The sequence below is a fragment of the Saccostrea cucullata genome, unplaced genomic scaffold (assembly GCF_032062105.1).
Source record: "Saccostrea cucullata isolate Sc308-1 unplaced genomic scaffold, CSIRO_AGI_Scuc_v1 ctg12454, whole genome shotgun sequence".
Taxonomy (NCBI): Eukaryota; Metazoa; Mollusca; class Bivalvia; order Ostreida; family Ostreidae; genus Saccostrea; species Saccostrea cuccullata.
In genome coordinates, this window is record NW_026925521.1 from 10 (window position 1) to 17,269 (window position 17,260).

At 34.6% G+C, this 17,260-nt stretch overlaps 1 pseudogene; it reads left to right on the forward strand.

Moving 5' to 3' along the window:
- The first annotated feature begins 13,157 nt into the window (after positions 1-13,157).
- Positions 13,158-15,570, forward strand: LOC134269083 (expansin-YoaJ-like; annotated as a pseudogene).
- Positions 15,571-17,260: the final 1,690 nt, after the last annotated feature.

The following is a 17,260-nucleotide window of genomic DNA, read 5'->3' on the forward strand; positions in this document are numbered from 1 at the left end:
ACTTCTTTTGTTCTACATGTCTTAACAAAATATTTCTGGGGAAAAATTTATTTAAAAAAGGTGTTAACAATTTTGAAATTCTTGATAGTTTTTGGGGCCATGCGAACCCGGCGCTACCCACTTCCGGTGAAAATGATATACTCAATGCACTTCCCTGAAGGTTGATCTATCATCACTGAAAATTTCATACTCCTATCTTCAACGATTTTTGAGAACATTGCCGGACAAAGTGACCCTCTAAAAATGACAAAATCGCGAAAATCTATGAACCGGAAGTGACGTCATCAAAGTAAAAAAAATTTATTTCTAGATTTTTTGATGTTCTATCAGACCTGAAAGTTTCATGAAAATCCATCGAGCCGTTTCCGAGAACTCGCGTGCACAAAATCGGTAAGAAAAAAAACTAATAATAGGAAAAATAGTGGAAAAGAAACCTAAGAATAACAGTAAGGTCTTCCGCTGAAGACGGAAGACCTTAATAATAATAATAATAACTAGTTTTAATTGTAGCAGGGACCGTTTAATACAGATGTTCCCCGAACGCTCCACAACTCCCTTTTTTGTGCCTAATTCCTTAAGACTTTTTTTAAAAATATGCTCAGTATCAAAGGATTTCATCAAAGAATTATCAAAACTACAATGATATCAACTACATATGTATATCCCATTTAACGTATTGCACGCGCACGCACTTGCAAGATGATCAAGACATGTTGTTTAAACCATTAACCTATCTTTATATCGTAAGAATCAATCAAAATATCATAAAAATATAAATGCTACCATTTTCCGAATATATTGGTGATTTTATGTATTGCGCATGCGCACTTGCATGCATGCATGTCCTTGCATTCAAATTTGATAGAAGCATAATGTAGGAGTCAATAATATCTATTCATAATCTGAATTTCATCCCGTTTCGTTGAGAACTTAGAAAGTTACAGACATTTAAAGTTTCAGCCAATCAGATTGCAGCACACATGCATGCGCATGTTTTCATGACAATTCTTATATATCATGCTGTAGATCTTTATAGTGTATGAATATGTTCAAAATTTCAAAGGATTTTGTCGAAAAACAAGAAAGATATGGATACTTTAGTTTCAGCCAATCAGAGCAAAGTGCACGCGCATGCGCGTGAAATCTTGCTATTTTGACCATGTCATCATGTCTATACTACTCATATATCCTCATATTATGAGTTTCAAAGCATTTCATAAAGAAATAGAAAAGTTGCGGCTATATATATTATATTAGTTATTTCACGTGTCGCACGTGCGCGCTCTTGCAAGGACGTGCGCGAGGAACATGTCATCATGCCTATACAACTAATATATACTTATATTATGAGTTTCAAAGCATATAGTCCAAAAATAGAAAAGTTACGGCTATATCTATTATATTGGTCATTTCACGTGTTGCACGTGCACGCTCTTGCAAGCACGTGCGCGGTAAATGACCTTGATTCCGCAAATCTACATAACATGTCTACTAACCCTAAAAAGGTTTTACCTACTTCGAGTGAACAGTTTACAAGATCACTCGTGGACAAAAAAGTACCCAGGAAGAAGAAGAAAAATAACTAGAAAGTCTGCTATTGCAAGCAATAGCATATGTCGCCCCGTATTAGACAAGACTTTCATTTTTATCATCACTAAAACAAAAGTCCATAAGCTAAGTTTGAAAACCTTTGAGTTATATCAGTCCTTTCCATTGGAAACGGAAGACCTTAATTCGGTACATCCCTCTCATTATTTTTAGAATCGGTAGGAGAAGAAAGTAGTGCAGGAAAATTACAAGTTCCTCAATTTGCAGATTTGCATAAACGAAATCTGGCAGATGTACTGAACTGAGCCTCATACTTGTTAATTGGCAGTATCTTTCCTATCATAAAAGCTTGGGAAATGTAATTTATGAAGAAGATCAGCCGAATTATTTTGTGTATTGTAACGCCAGTGGGAACTCTGAAATTTCCCTCTTTCACTTTCATTTTAGAGGTTCTACCGAAAAACGAATCTGACATGCCACCATCAATTCGAGCATTTCTGCATTGCAGAGAGCTGATGTGTGTTATGAGATGATAAATCATGTGTGAACTTTCTCAGTTTAGCGGAATCATGAACATTTTCGGCGAGATGAATGTTTTGTATACAGTGGTGATCAAGGCTTTGCGAACCATCAGGAGCGGATCAAAGAATTTATGAATGAATAAAAACTATGGAAATGACGTACCAATTTTTTAATTTATACTTGCACTATCTAATGAAATGAATAATATACAAGTGATAGATATACAAGAAAACGCGAAATGATAATAAATGCAGCTGACAATCGTTATTTTTTTTTATATAGATAAAATAAAATATTTATAAATTCAAGAGACAAAACAGAAGGAGAATGAATGATGGCAAAATATCACATGACGGGAACTGAATTTTATGAATGAAGATTTTAAAAAGTTACTTGTAAGTTGTATATGTTATATCTGTGTATTCTACTTGGCTGTGTGCTTAAAAAAAAGGGGGGGGTCGTCTTGAACATAGTAAATAGCCATAACGTTTGAACGGTAAGTACTAGGGCTTTCGTATTTCAAATATGTAATCCTTGTGAAAAGAACTTTTATTGGATACGACGAACTTTGACCCTTTGACCTAGACCTTGGAGAACACATGTGTACATCTGAATCTTTTTTTCTGTTTCGTTTCTATGGCAACCGTGAGCGACTCATTACAATTATTTTGAAAGTAGAAATCACTTTGACACATTGCAAGGAATAAACATTGAAAGTTTCAAAACGATTGCCTGAGTAGTTATTGAGAAAATCGAAATTAAAGAATTTTTACTTTCACCCGGTTTCCATGGCAATAATCGATTATATGAAAATTTTAAATACGAGTTGCAGAACTACATATACAAATCCTTAAAATAAGAAAAGTTTCATGACGAACGTTTAAGGGACCAGAGAGAACACTCTCGGACAAAATTTGTCGCTTTTTACAGGTTTCCATGGCAACGGTAATATGATCAGTATCGAAGGATTTCATCAAAGAATTATAAAGGCTACAATGCTATCAACTATATGTCATTTAACGCATTGTACGCGCACTCACGTGTATGCATATGCAAGATGATTATGGCATGTTGTCTAAACCATTAACATAACTTTATATCGTGAGAAAAAAAAATCATAAAAATATAAATGTTACCGTTTTTCAGATAAATTGATCATTTTGCGTCTTTCGCGCATACACATGCATGCATGCATGTTCGTGCATTCATTTTGATAGTACCATAATGTAGGAATCCATTATACCTATTCATATTCTGAATTTTATCCCGTTTCGTTGAAAACTAAGAAAGTTATAGACATTTAAAGTTTCAGCCAATCAGATTGCAGCACACGTGCATGCGCATGCTTTTCATGATAATTCTTACATATCGTGCTGTAGAGCTTTTTAATGTATAACCATGTTCAAAATTTCAAAGGATTTTGTCGAAGAACAAGAAAGATATTGAGTCTTTAGTTTCAGCCAATCAGAGCGAAGCACACGTGCATGTGCGTGAGATCTGACCATGTCCTCTTGTTTAAGCTTCTAATATATCCTTATATTATGAGTTACAAAGCATTTTATCAAAAATTTAAATAGTTACGTCTATATCAATAATATAGGACATTTCTCATGTTGCACGTGCGCGCTCTTGCAAGCACACGTACATGCACATGCTTTCATGATAATTCTTATATATCAGGCTGTAGATCTCCCTAATGTATGACTATGTTTAAAGTTTCAAATGATTTTATCAAAAAACAAGAAAGATATAGAGACTTTAGTTTCAGCCAATCAGAGCAAAGCGCACGTGCATGCGCGTGAGATCTTGCTTTTTTGACCATGTCATCTTGTCTATGCTACTAATATATCCTTATATTATGAGTTAGCTGCAGAAGAGGTACATGTACTAAGTTCAATATTGTCCCGTGCCAGAACTGCCTAATGGTTTTCTGTTATGGCCGATGAATGTGCGAATATAGAAAAAAAAATGCCTATATGCATCAGGTACCTGGATGAAAACAATGAAGTAAACGAAGACTTCATTGGATATGCTCCTCTAGATTCAGATGATGCAGCATGATCCCTAAGGAATGCAATTTTGCAAAAGCTTGAAGACTACAAGTTAGATACCAGTACATGTAGCTCAGAGGGCAGGGTTACATGTGTGATGGCAAGCGTTATGTCTGGATCAAAATCGGGGTTCTGTTCTCGTATACGGGAATCGCTTGCTGATTACCACCACTATCGAGCACATGCATTGAATTTAGTTGAATTTAGTTGTACATTGTATCTTCTTCATGCAAGAACATACCTATGGTCAGAAACCTCTTTGATGATGTAAATCAGCTCACGTGGTTTCTTTGGGCCAGTCCAAAGAGAGTTTCGATTAAGAAACGACATTTTGCCAAATGCAAAACAGGTTGATTAATAAAATATAAATGGAAATATCGAAAATGAGGTAACCAAAAGCAATAAAAACATAAAAAATCGTTTTCTGTGAACATCTTGCCAGAGCTTTGCGAAACTAGATGGTCTGCTAGAGTTGATACTCTTTCAATTGTCATTGGAAAGTATGCATCCATATTATCGACGCTCAAAGATGTCAGAAACACATTTGAAAACTCGCACGAAAGCCACTGCATTTATAAATATAATGGAGAGGAGTGCAATTTATTGTTGCAATTATTGTGCACAACACTTCCTGAATTATATGAAGTCTCTAACTTTGCCTCTTCAGAATTCAAAATGTGATGTATATAAGGCCTTTGTTGACGTTATTAATGATCTGCGTTGTGAGGAAGTTTTTCAGAGATGTATATGGTCAAAGGCAATAGCCATTTCCGACAGTATTGGTATCGAGTTACAGAAACCAAGAACAGCGGGCCAGATGCAACACAGAGCGAATGCTGTTCTTGCTGGCACTGCTAAAGAATACTTAAGAGTAAATACTTACCTGCCATTTGTTGATCATTGTTTAAACGAACTCGATGTCAATGACAGGTTTTCTGATGAGACACGGATTTTTCCGATTCCTTTTGCCGAAAATGACAGGGAGCACACGGCGGGTATGACCGGTCTGCAGAGGATGCTCACTCCTATATGGCACATGATCCAATTTCTGATTTTTGTTGGAGGTCAGTGTTTGCTTTGATCCAGTTTTTTTAAATTGTTTAATGGACTTTTGAGCTTGAATACTATTCGTTTTCTCCGTAAGGGGGGTGGGTGGGGGTGTTATTCCGCTAAATTAAAGATGAACATGTATCCCCTCAACAAATATGTTGAAATTTTCAACTAAATAACCTTCCTCCAGACCTAATAATTGTACTAGAGTCGGCAGGGAGGACAAGCAAACATTATTTTAAGGATGACCTAATCAATAATTAGAGAAATGTTAAAGTAGTCTAAATACTCTTTGTCTCTCTTCCTCGTGTGTTTTTACACTTATGTTCATCTATATTTTGTATTGTTATACCTTTAAAAAGTTGTTCCTATACAAATCTATGCGAGAAAAATTCTTACATTTCTAATGTTTTGCTGAGCAGGCATAAAAAAAATCGATGTTGGATCGCTGACTGAGGTATTGGACCGCTGAGTGAGATGTTGGACTGCTTACGTCACAGAATGTGCGGGGCTTATTCTCATTTTCATTCGTTGGCGTTCAAAAGTGACGGTCCTGAGGTTACATCACGAAAGACAGTACAAAATACATGTTTATAAAAGAATAAAATGAAAGGTAAAACATTTATTGACTGAGTTCTCGGGCAAAATGGGTTTTGTCGACCCTCGAACCAAACTGTCTGCCTTCGGCCTAACGGCCTCAGGCAGATAGTTTGGTTCTTCGGCACATCTACACAACATGCCTACTAAGTCAATAAATGTATAATGTTGGTTCATTAGACTCCATTTTTATTTAGATAAAGAAAATTTTTTTTTCATAAACTTCGTTATCAAGTTTTGATAGCATAAAAAAATTAAAGCATTCATTTTATGGATCGATATTGAGATTTAAATTAAAAAGTACTGCAGACAGCTACATGTAAATAAATGACAACATAAATGTACATGTATATATAGTAAAATGATTAACGTAATGGTACCTTAACACGTTGTATAGATATAAATCGTCTTAAATTTCCCCTATGTATGGATGTTCGATATCTAAAGAATTTCAAATCGATAGGTAATGACTGCGCTTTTGTTACTTTACTTGTACGGAAATTGGATTGAATAAACAGAGAAGATTTAACAGCATATTAATCCGTATAGATCCAGGCAACAAGAGAAGATTGTGTTGGCTTCTCAATGTTAGCAACTGCTCCAACACAATTACAGTAGATGATTAGAAATATGTTATCACGCGGCCCTTTGCTTGCTTGGATAGATCCTTCAGTATTGTTTTATTACAGTTGATGAATTTTCAGTCCTGTCCAAGATATTTTTAACAGAAAAAAGCCTCTTATTAGGATATCAGGTGCCAGGAAGAATGAGTTAAAATAAATCAACAAGAGGCCCACGGGCCTTATAGGTCACCTGGGTATCATGTAACAACTTTCCAGCGATTGTATTTGGTTCGTGTTTTAAGCCAAAAAATGAAATTCACAAATTTGAAAGAGGCACCATTGCTTATCAAAGGACAGATTTCAAAGCATTAATTTATTTTTGCATGAAAGTACCCCCTTTACCCCTGACCCAGCAGCCCTGAAATTATCTATTTTGAAAGAGGCCCCTTTCTTCATTATAAGGCCAGCATTTTTTTTTAATGTTTAGGTTTAGTTATGAACATGAGAATAAAAAAGTCCCGAAGGAAAAGGAAATAAATTTTTTTTTGATAAATCAATTATTAACATTTTTTTCTTTACAGTCTTTTTTTATGCTATCCTAATAGGCTCCTTACCACTGGACACATAATGCTTAGGCCTAGAAAAAAATATGTTTGTTTCCGCTTTCCCGATCGACCGACCCTAATTTATAGTGCCGACCCTAAATATTTTTTATTGCTTTTGGCTCATGATGTGCAAGATTTCACCCAGGGAATTATCGTCTCCAACTTTGCAAGCTTTTCAAGACAGAAAGAAGTTTGGATCACCTTTTTATTGTAAGTTTTAACTCACAGAAATGCTTGAAAACACCATTTCTTTTGTCATTATTTAAATAGTGATGGAACGATTTCACGCGCCCGACAATGATTGCGTATGCGCGCAAAAGCATTCTTCGATGCTACTAATCGATTATAAAATAAATGTCGCCGACATCGCTAACAAAAAATAAAATTGTCATACTTTAATTTTATTACCAAATCCAAGTACAAAGAGCATAAAAGTAGTGATGAACGTTGAACACATGGAAAGATTCCGTATCTCGTTAACGTTGATACTTTTACCGCCATGATTAAATATGGGGTTAGACTAATACCCGGAAAAGCTAATATTGCAAGGTTTTACTATACAAAGGAAAACATAACTAGGGCTAATTGTAACGGGAACCGTTACAGATGTTCCCCAAACGCTCCCCAACTCCCTTTTGGTGCCTTATTCCCTGTAAGCTTCATTAAATAAGACGAACTCTATGCGTTTTAGACTATAACAATGTTTTCCCAGAAGTATATTCAGTATATTCAAATTTATGCATTGCACGCATGCGCATTTGAATGCATGTGCATAATGACCATATCATCTTGTCTACACTATTTATATACTAGAAATTACAGCGTTTTATCCAAAAGTATTAAAAAATACGTTTTAATCTAGTGTATTTGTAATTTTACTCATTTCACATGCACGCACGTGCATGCATGTGCATGTCGACTGTATCTTCTTGTAGGAGTCTCTTATGTTTGTCTATGTTCTAAATCCCATCCTGTTTGGTTGAAAAACGAGGAAGTTATAGTCATTTTAAGTTTAAGCCAATCAGATTGCAGCGCACGTGTATGCGCATGTTTTCACGAAAACTGTTATATATCATATTGTAGGACATCCTAATGCATGATTATGTTTAAAATTTTAAAGCATTTCGTCAAAAATTAAAAAAAGATATTGCGATTTTTGTTTCAGCGAATCACAGCAAAGCACACGTGCATGCACGTGCATGCATGTGCATGACGACCATACCTCCTTGTGGGAGTCCATTATGTTTGTCTATGTTCTAAATCTCATACTGTTTCGTTGAAAAACAAGGGAGTTATTGCCATTTAAAGTTTAAGACAATCAGATTGCAGCGCACGTGCATGCGCGTGTTTACATGACAATTGTTATATATCATATTGTAGTACATCTTAAAGTATGCCTATATTTTAAATTTCATAGCATTTCGTCAAAAAACAGAAAGGATATTGAGATTTTTGTTGCAGCCAATCAGAGCGAAGCGCACGTGCATGCGCGTGAGTTCGTGCTAATTTGACAGTGTCACATTATCTACACTATTAATATATTCTTATTAAATGAGTTTTAAAATATTTCATCAAAAAATGTTAAAGTTATGGCTATATAAAGTATATCCGTCATTTCACTCATTTCACGCGCCCGCACGTGCATGCGTATGCGCGCAAAATAATCTTCGTGTTGCACACCTACACTAAATATTTTGGTTGAAAAACAAGGGAGTTATAGCCATTTGAAGTTTCAGCCAATCAGATTACAGCAAACATGCATGCGTGTGATTTTATAAAAAATCGTACTGAGGAAAAATGCGGTATATTTTAAAATTTGAAACATTTCGTCAAAAAACAAAGGAGATATAGCCATATAAAGAGCCAATATATGCAGCACAGTATGCGCATGCTTTCATGAAAATTTGTATATATCATGCTGTAGATCTTCATAATGTCGGACCATGTTCAAAATTTCAAAAGATTATGACAAGAAACTTTTGAAAGTTATTGAAACTTTTTGTCAGTCGACAAAATGGTCACTAAAAATTCGATTTTGACCATGCCATCTTGTCTATACTACTAATGTATCCTTACATTATGATTTCAAAAAAAATCATCAAGAAAAAGAAAAGTTAAAAAATTATTTTGGTCATTTTGGATCACGTGCGCGTTTAGATGCGCGCAAAATACCATCATCTCTGAAAATTTACTGACCCTAAAAACATTTTACCTTAGTCGGATGTGTAGTTTAGAAGATCGTCTGCACAAAATTTGGAAGAAGAAAAATAATAATAATAATAAGAAAAGAGTAAAAACAATATGTTCCCCAACTTCGTTTGGGGAACATAATAATAATAATAACTAGTGCTAATTGTAACGGGGACCGTTACAGATGTTCCCCAAACGCTCCCCAACTCCCTTTTATAGTCATATTCGCTGTAAGCGTAATTAAATAAGACAAACTCTATGCATTTGAGATTTTAACAACGTTTACCCAAAAGTGTACCATGTTCATTCAAATTTTATCATTGCACACTTGCGCATGTAAATGCATGTGCGTAATGACCATATCATATTGTCTACACAATCTATATATTTTAATACGCTAAATATTAAAGTATTTAATCCAAAAGTTTTTAAAAAAACGCTCATTCAAGTGTATTTTTTATTTTACTGATTTCACGTGCACGCACGTGCATACATGAGCATGATGACCATACCTTCTTGTAGAAGTCCATTACATCTATCTATGTTCTAAACCTCACCTCGTTTGGATGAAAACCAAGGGAGTTATAGCTATTTAAAGTTTCAGCCAATCAGATTGCAGCGCACATACACGCACATGTTTGCATGTGCATGGTGACCATACCTTCTTGTAGAAGTCCATTATATATATCTATGCTCCAAATCCCATCCTGTTTGGTTGAAAAGCAAAGAAGTTATAGCTGTTTAAAGTTTCAGCCAATCAGATTGCAGGGCACGTACACGCACGTGCATGCATGTGCATTGTGACCATACCTTCTTGTAGAAGTCCATTATATATATCTATGTTCCAAATCCCATCCTGTTTGATTGAAAACCAAGGGAGTTATAGCTATTTAAAGTTTCAGCCAATCAGATTGCAGCGCACGTGCGTACACGTGTTTTCATGATAATTGCTATATATCATGTTGTAGGATATCGTAATGCATGGCTATGTTCAAAATTTCAAAGGATTTCGTCAAAAAACAAGAAAGATATTGAGACTTTAGTTTCAGCCAATCAGAGCAAAGCGCACGTGCATGCGCGTGAGATCTTGCTATTTTGACCATGTCATCTTATCTATTCTACTAATATATCCTTACATTATGAGTTTCAAAGCATTTCATCAAAAAATAGAAAAGTTAAGGCAATATACATTATATTGGCCATTTAACGTGTTGCACGTGCGCGCTCTTGCAAGCACGTGCGCGCAAAATGACCTTTGTTTGGCAAATCTACATAACATGTCTACTGACCCTAAAAACATTTTACCTTAGTCAGATGTGTAGTTTACAAGATCACTCAAGGACAAAATTTTCCCAGGAATAATAATAATAATAATAATAATAATAAGAAACAGAGTAAAAACAATATGTTCCCCAACTTCGTTTGGGGAACATAATAAGAAACAGAGTAAAAACAATATGTTCCCAAACTCCGTTTGGGGAACATAATAAGAATAATAACTAGTGCTAATTGTAACGGGGACCGTTACGGATGTTCCCCAAACGCTCCCCAAATCCCTTTCTGTGCCTAATTCCTGTAAGATATTTTAAAAAATATGATCAGTATCGAAGGATTTCATCAAAGAATTATAAAAGCTACAATGATATAAAATATATGTCAATTAACACATTGTATGCGCAGGCACGTGCATGTACATGCAAGATGATCATGGCATGTTGTCCATACAATTAACATAACTATATATCGTGAGAATAAATGAAAAAATTTTTTTACAATATACATTTTAATGTTTTTTTTAAATATTGGCCATTTTGCGTATTTCGTGCGTGCACGTGCATGAATGCATGTTCGTGCATTCAATTTTATAGTAACATTATGTAGGAATCCATTATACCTAGTCATATTATAAATTTTATCCCGTTTCGTTGAAAACTAAGAAAGTTATAGACATTTAAATTTTCAGCCAATCAGATTGCAGCACACGTGCATGCGTATGCTTTTCATGATAATTCTTATATACCATGCAGTAGATCTTTATAATGTCTAGCCATGTTCAAAATTTCAAAGGATTTTGTCGAAAAATAAGAAAGATATTGAGACTTTAGTTTCAGCCAATCAGAGCGAAGCGCACGTGCATGCGCGTGAGATCTTGCTATTTTGACCATGTCCTCTAGTCTATGCTTCTAATATATCATAATATTATAAGTTTCAAAACATTTCATCAAAAATTTAAATAGTTACGTTTATATCCATTATATTGGACATTTCCGGCGTTGCACGTGCGCGCTCTTGCAAACACACGTGCATGCACATGCTTTCATGATAATTCTTTTATATCAGGCTGTAGATCTCCCTAATGTATGACTATGTTCAAAATTTCAGAGGATTTTATCGAAAAACAAGAAAGATATTGAGACTTTAGTTTTAGCCAATCAGAATGAAGCGCACGTGCATGCGCATGAGATCTTGCTATTTTGACCATGTCATCTTGTCTATGCTACTAATATATCCTTATATTATGAGTTTCAAAGCATTTCATCAAAAATTTAAAAAGTTAAGGCTATATTCATTATATTGGTCATTTCACGTGTTGCACGTGCACGCTCTTGCAAGCACGTGCGCGCAAAATGACCTTGATTCCGCAAATCTACATAACATGTCTACTTACTCTAAAAAGGTTTTACCTACATCAGACGAACAGTTTACAAGATCATTCCCGGACAAAAAAGTACCCAGGAAGAAGAAGAAAAATAATAATAATAATAATAATAATGAGAAACAGAGTAAAAACAATATGTTCCCCAACTTCGTTTGGGGAACATAACAATATGTTCCCCAACTCCGTTTGGGGAACATAACAATATGTTCCCCAACTTCGTTTGGGGAACATAATAAGAAACAGAGTAAAAACAATATGTTCCCCAACTTCGTTTGGGGAACATAATTAAAGACAGGTAAGAAAGTTGCATTTACGCCTAACTATTAACTGATATATAAAGGAGAAACTGCAGAATTGTTCACTAAGCATATTCTAGAAGTGGAGATTCTAAAACTCTAAAGGACCTTTATTCTAATTAAAAATTAACCAAATTTTCCAAAAGTTAATTACCGGTACATCGAAACATACAACTTTTCTACGATTTATACAACGAACTTTTTTTTAATTGAAACAGACTACTAACAGAAAAGTTAATGCAAAGGTCAGGAAATTCAACAACCTCGTAGTTTGAAATCCATAAAGTTGTTTTTCAAAACTCAACGGTATAAATTGAATGTGTTGATAACGTCGATCGCTTATGACGTCACTATCAAATTACGTAGATTGCTTATGACTAAACAATCAATTTATGGTCACATGACGAACGTGTTTTACGGAGATGTAAAAACGCCTTGTTCAAATAGTGTTATATAAGGGAAAACATTTGTAAATGTAAATATTCAAATTCATAGGCCTTTGTTTTTATACTAAATCTGAATGCGGAATATTCCGTCAACCAGATCAATATACATAGGATTCATGATGGGCGTGACCGTCTACAAGAGATGGTCACTCCTCCTGGACACCTGATCCCATCTCTGGAATATCTTAAGACCTTGTATTTTAGGCTTGTTTTATAGAATTGTATTGTTTTTAGATTTTTAGATCAATCACTGTTCATTATTTTGAAATTATTTAAAGCATAAGTAGAACTTCTGCAATTTGGAGATTTTATTTATCCAACTCGTTAAGTGGTTTATATACTAGTATACGAAGATATCAATTATTTGAATTTTTGTTAATTTGGTGCTCCATATATATGAAAAGATTATGTCAGATTTGATAGAAGTTGGCGTTAATTAAATAAAAAATGGGAGTTCAGTTTAAAAATATATATATATGTCAAAATAACAGGATACATTTTGATAAACGAGTTAACATCTTATTTCTGAATCACAGATCCGGTCAACACCGGCACGTAGGGTGTCTTTAATAGTATGTGGTAATATAAATAGCCCCTCTTTATACCTGGTACGAAAAATTCCTGCCTAAGGGCTGTAGAGAACGATAAAAGTCCTGTAGGTTATTGGTAGACCATGACTTTACTGATTCTGTTTTCTGTCTTTGGTTTACTAGAAGGAGCACACCAAGGGATTCTCAATTTGTATCACCAGAAATATAATGGAGATGTAAGTATCATCCATGAAATCATATTATTTATTTGAAAATGTTGTTTTCACTGTATTTTTAAAGTTTTCTGTAAATATTAATTCTAACATTTTAACTGATTTGAAATGGTAAAATGTAATTATTTTTGGAAAAAACTAAGTTGTAAACAAATTGTAAAGGCGGATGAAACGGATTCTTTTCTGATAGAAGACACAAAAGCTTTATCATATTGGGTTAATTCTTGTCAACTCATTTTAAAAATTATTTGGAAATAAAAAACACTGCTCCACGTGTCTATAATTTGCTATTTGTACAGTGCAACAGCAAATTTTAAGTCATATATCAAACAATTGCGAAAACTTTATTTTTTGTTTTGCTTTTTTTTTTCAGATTCTTAAAAAAATATTTTATACGTACGGAAAAATAAATCCACATTTATTTTTGTTCGTATCTTAAACAAATTTGCCACTTTATTATTTTAGGGCACCTACTACGGGGCTGGAACAGGTGGTACCTGTAGCCCCCCCACCCAGTATGCCCCCCGTGGCCAGTAAACTAGACAAGTTGGTGGCCCTCAATGCGCCCCAGTTCTACGGATCCCTGTCTTGTGGAATGTGTTTTAGAGTGAGTACCAAACAGACCACAACATCAGTTTTTCGAACTGGTAGTTCTCTATAGCGGAGAAAAATTTAATTCATGGTTCCAAGCATATATAAACGTGTTTTATTCCATTACCTATTTATTATTACGTTAAAATAGATAAATTTATTTTTTAATTTAAAAAAATAAGTAAAATTAAATCTTTTTAAGGTTCATGGAACTGGTCAGGGAGCTGGCAATGACCCAATTACTGGAACTTTTACCGCCTACGTCAAGGACCTCTGTCCGGAATGTCACGCCGGTCAGTTCTTATCTTAAAGGATACAGACGTGTCCAGTTTATCTTTGACTGACCACTTTATTAATGAGAAAGCTACTGTAGAGACAGAAATATTCTCACTCTGAATTTTTTGCTAATGATTTACATTTTACATGTACCGGTACAAATTTTGTACCTCCACATTTATGACATTTATTACTAAACCAGAAAATTTTATATTCATAAATGTACTACCGGCTAATTACATTATTTTATAACAACCTTGAGTTAGTATGGGCATTGATTCAGAGTAGTGTTTAATCAATGTCTCTTTACTATCAGATAAGGAATTTTTTTAAAAAAACCTACTCAATCCTTGTAAATGGTCAATTCATTAATTGAAAATATTAATTACTAGTACCCTTATAAAATTATGCACCAGTACTTTACTTTGCTATTAGGCTCTTTGGACTTGGCTGAGAATGGGGACGGAAGATGGAAGATACAAATTCAGGCCATTCAGTGTCCAGTCGGAAACACCAAAATCGAATACAAATTCCAAGGCAGTAATAACTGGTATCTGAAATTACAAATACGAAATGCAAGGTGAGATAGAAAAATGATAGCTTGATCAAAATTAACTAAATACATAATAATCAGTCAAAACTTACAACAATGCTTGCATATTTCTTTCATTAGACCAAATCCTAACTTAAATTATATATATAGAAACATAAGTTCATGAAAGTTTTCTTAAGGAAAAATATGATCTTGTGACAGAATTCCGGCTACCAAAGTGGAGATGTATCAACCAAAATCTCATACATGGTCAGCTTTACGTCACACCACAGATGGATTCTGGATATTTGGCAATGACCATATTGATAAACCAGTGGTCACTCCAATTAGAGTGCGCCTGACCGCAGCCAATGGGGAAACAGTGGTGGACCACATCCCCAGATTGGGTAAATATCAAGAAAACGGTGCTCCTCTGACTTTTCCATATTATTATTAACAAACATAAGGCTTACCAGGGTTGTTCTTCTTAAAAATCATTCATATTTCAAATAATATCAATTCATTTATTAGCTTCTGGATTTGTAATATTTGTTCAGAAATTTGATGGAAAAAGATGCTTTTACTTTTTATGTTAATTTATTTATATTTTTAAAGAGGGTACCAAGTTGAACCATGTTATATTATTAAGTGCAAGCATATTAAAGATACGATTTTGAAAGCATCTTCTTATTTTACCTTCTAGTATTTTTCATATATAGCTGCTGTCACAAAATGTCTTATATTTTCAGCAAACGACGCCGTTATACATGGTGATGGAGTACAATTCAGCCTGGACTCCTCCTTACCTCATTAATTTTACATCCACTGTAAATCCGGTCATCTTGTTTCATGAAAAGTGTTCAAAATTTGAATTATGTATGTGGTGCTTTGCTTTGAATTATGTATGTGGTGCTTTGTAAATAAATACTCTATTCTCGGAGGATCAAATAGATATAATAAATTGGAATAGAAGCTTCATTTTTGTACTTCTTTTTTGTTGTCCCCCGTCTCGCGAAAGCGAGGGGACATTAAATCTCATTCGTCTGTCCGTCTGTTACCAAAACTTTAACCTTGCTCATAACTTTTGATTTAGTGGAGCTATGACTTTCATATTTCACATGTGTATTCCTAGTGACAAAACCTTTCTTTGGGTACCACCAAATTTGACCTTGGAGTTTGACCCACTTTTACACAAAAATTCCAAACTTTTACTTTGGCCATAACTTTTGAATGGTAGACACTAGGGATTTCATATTTCATATATGTATTCTTTGTGGGAAGTCTTTTCATTGGATATGATCACCTTTGACCTTGGACGTTTCTGTACTTATGAAAAAACTTTAACCTTGGCCATAACTTTCGAAAGGTATGGGCTAGGGCTTTCATACTTCACATATGTAATCCTTGTGAGGAGACCTTTCATTGGATAACAACAACTTTGACCCTTTGACCTTCACCTTGGAGTTTGACCTACTTATTAAAAACTTTAACCTTGGCCATAACTTTTGTACGGTTCGGGCAAGGGCTTTCATACTTCACGGTAGTAATACTTGTAGCGAGACCTTTCTTAAGAAACTACCAATATATATTTAATTCGTATTTAAGAAAAGTTGAATCTTCGCTATTTTGCCATATGGGGTCATCAGGTTCACTTCCTTATAACATTTGATTGAGAAGAGATAGGGCTTTCATATCTGACATGTGCATTACCTATGACAAAATTTGACACAATATGTCATAACAAATGACATCCCACCCACAAAGACACAGAAAACGGGGGACCACAATTCTTTGAATTTGCTTGTATCCATTATAACACCGAGTGAATTCATGTTTTGAATATTTCTCGATAGCACATTGTTATATTCATTGTTAAAGAGAGAGGGAGAAAGATTTTCCTCACCAATTATACGCTTGGATATCTCTTTGCAAAACATGCCTTATAATTGGATAAATTTGTAATAGCGATATTAAAATAAAAAAGGGTATTCAATTTCAAAAGTCCATTGAAGCAATAGAACTGTGAATCAGAGCAAAAAAGACCTAAAATTGAGATGCGGTTAGAGGACATACAGGAGTAAGCATCCCATGTCAACCGGTAACACTGTGTGTTTTTTGATCAGGCAAACGTAAAAATCCGTCGACAATGGAGTTTGTAATGAAATAAAACATAAAGATATTGAAGAGTACGCGTGCTCAAGAGAACAATACAAAAAGAGCAGAGCAAACACATCTTAGCATATCAGAGGTCGGATAAAGGAGTAAACATCTTCTGTCGACCGCTCAAACCCGCTGTGAGCCCCTCGTGTTGATCGGGGGAAATGAAATAATCTGTAGATAGTTCAGTGTGTAAATAATGGCTTAGTCAGAATTCTACTTAAGGACAGATTGTATTAATTATTTTTTGCTGACAAGGTAATTGTATCGACAACAGAGCTTCGGAATTGTAAGCTCTAAACGACACTGTTGATATCTTTGTTTTATCAACTTGTTTGTAAATAGTTTGTCTTGTTTTTAAACAACATTATTCTCATATAGAGCAAGTTTTTTTTATCGAATTAGCAACTAATG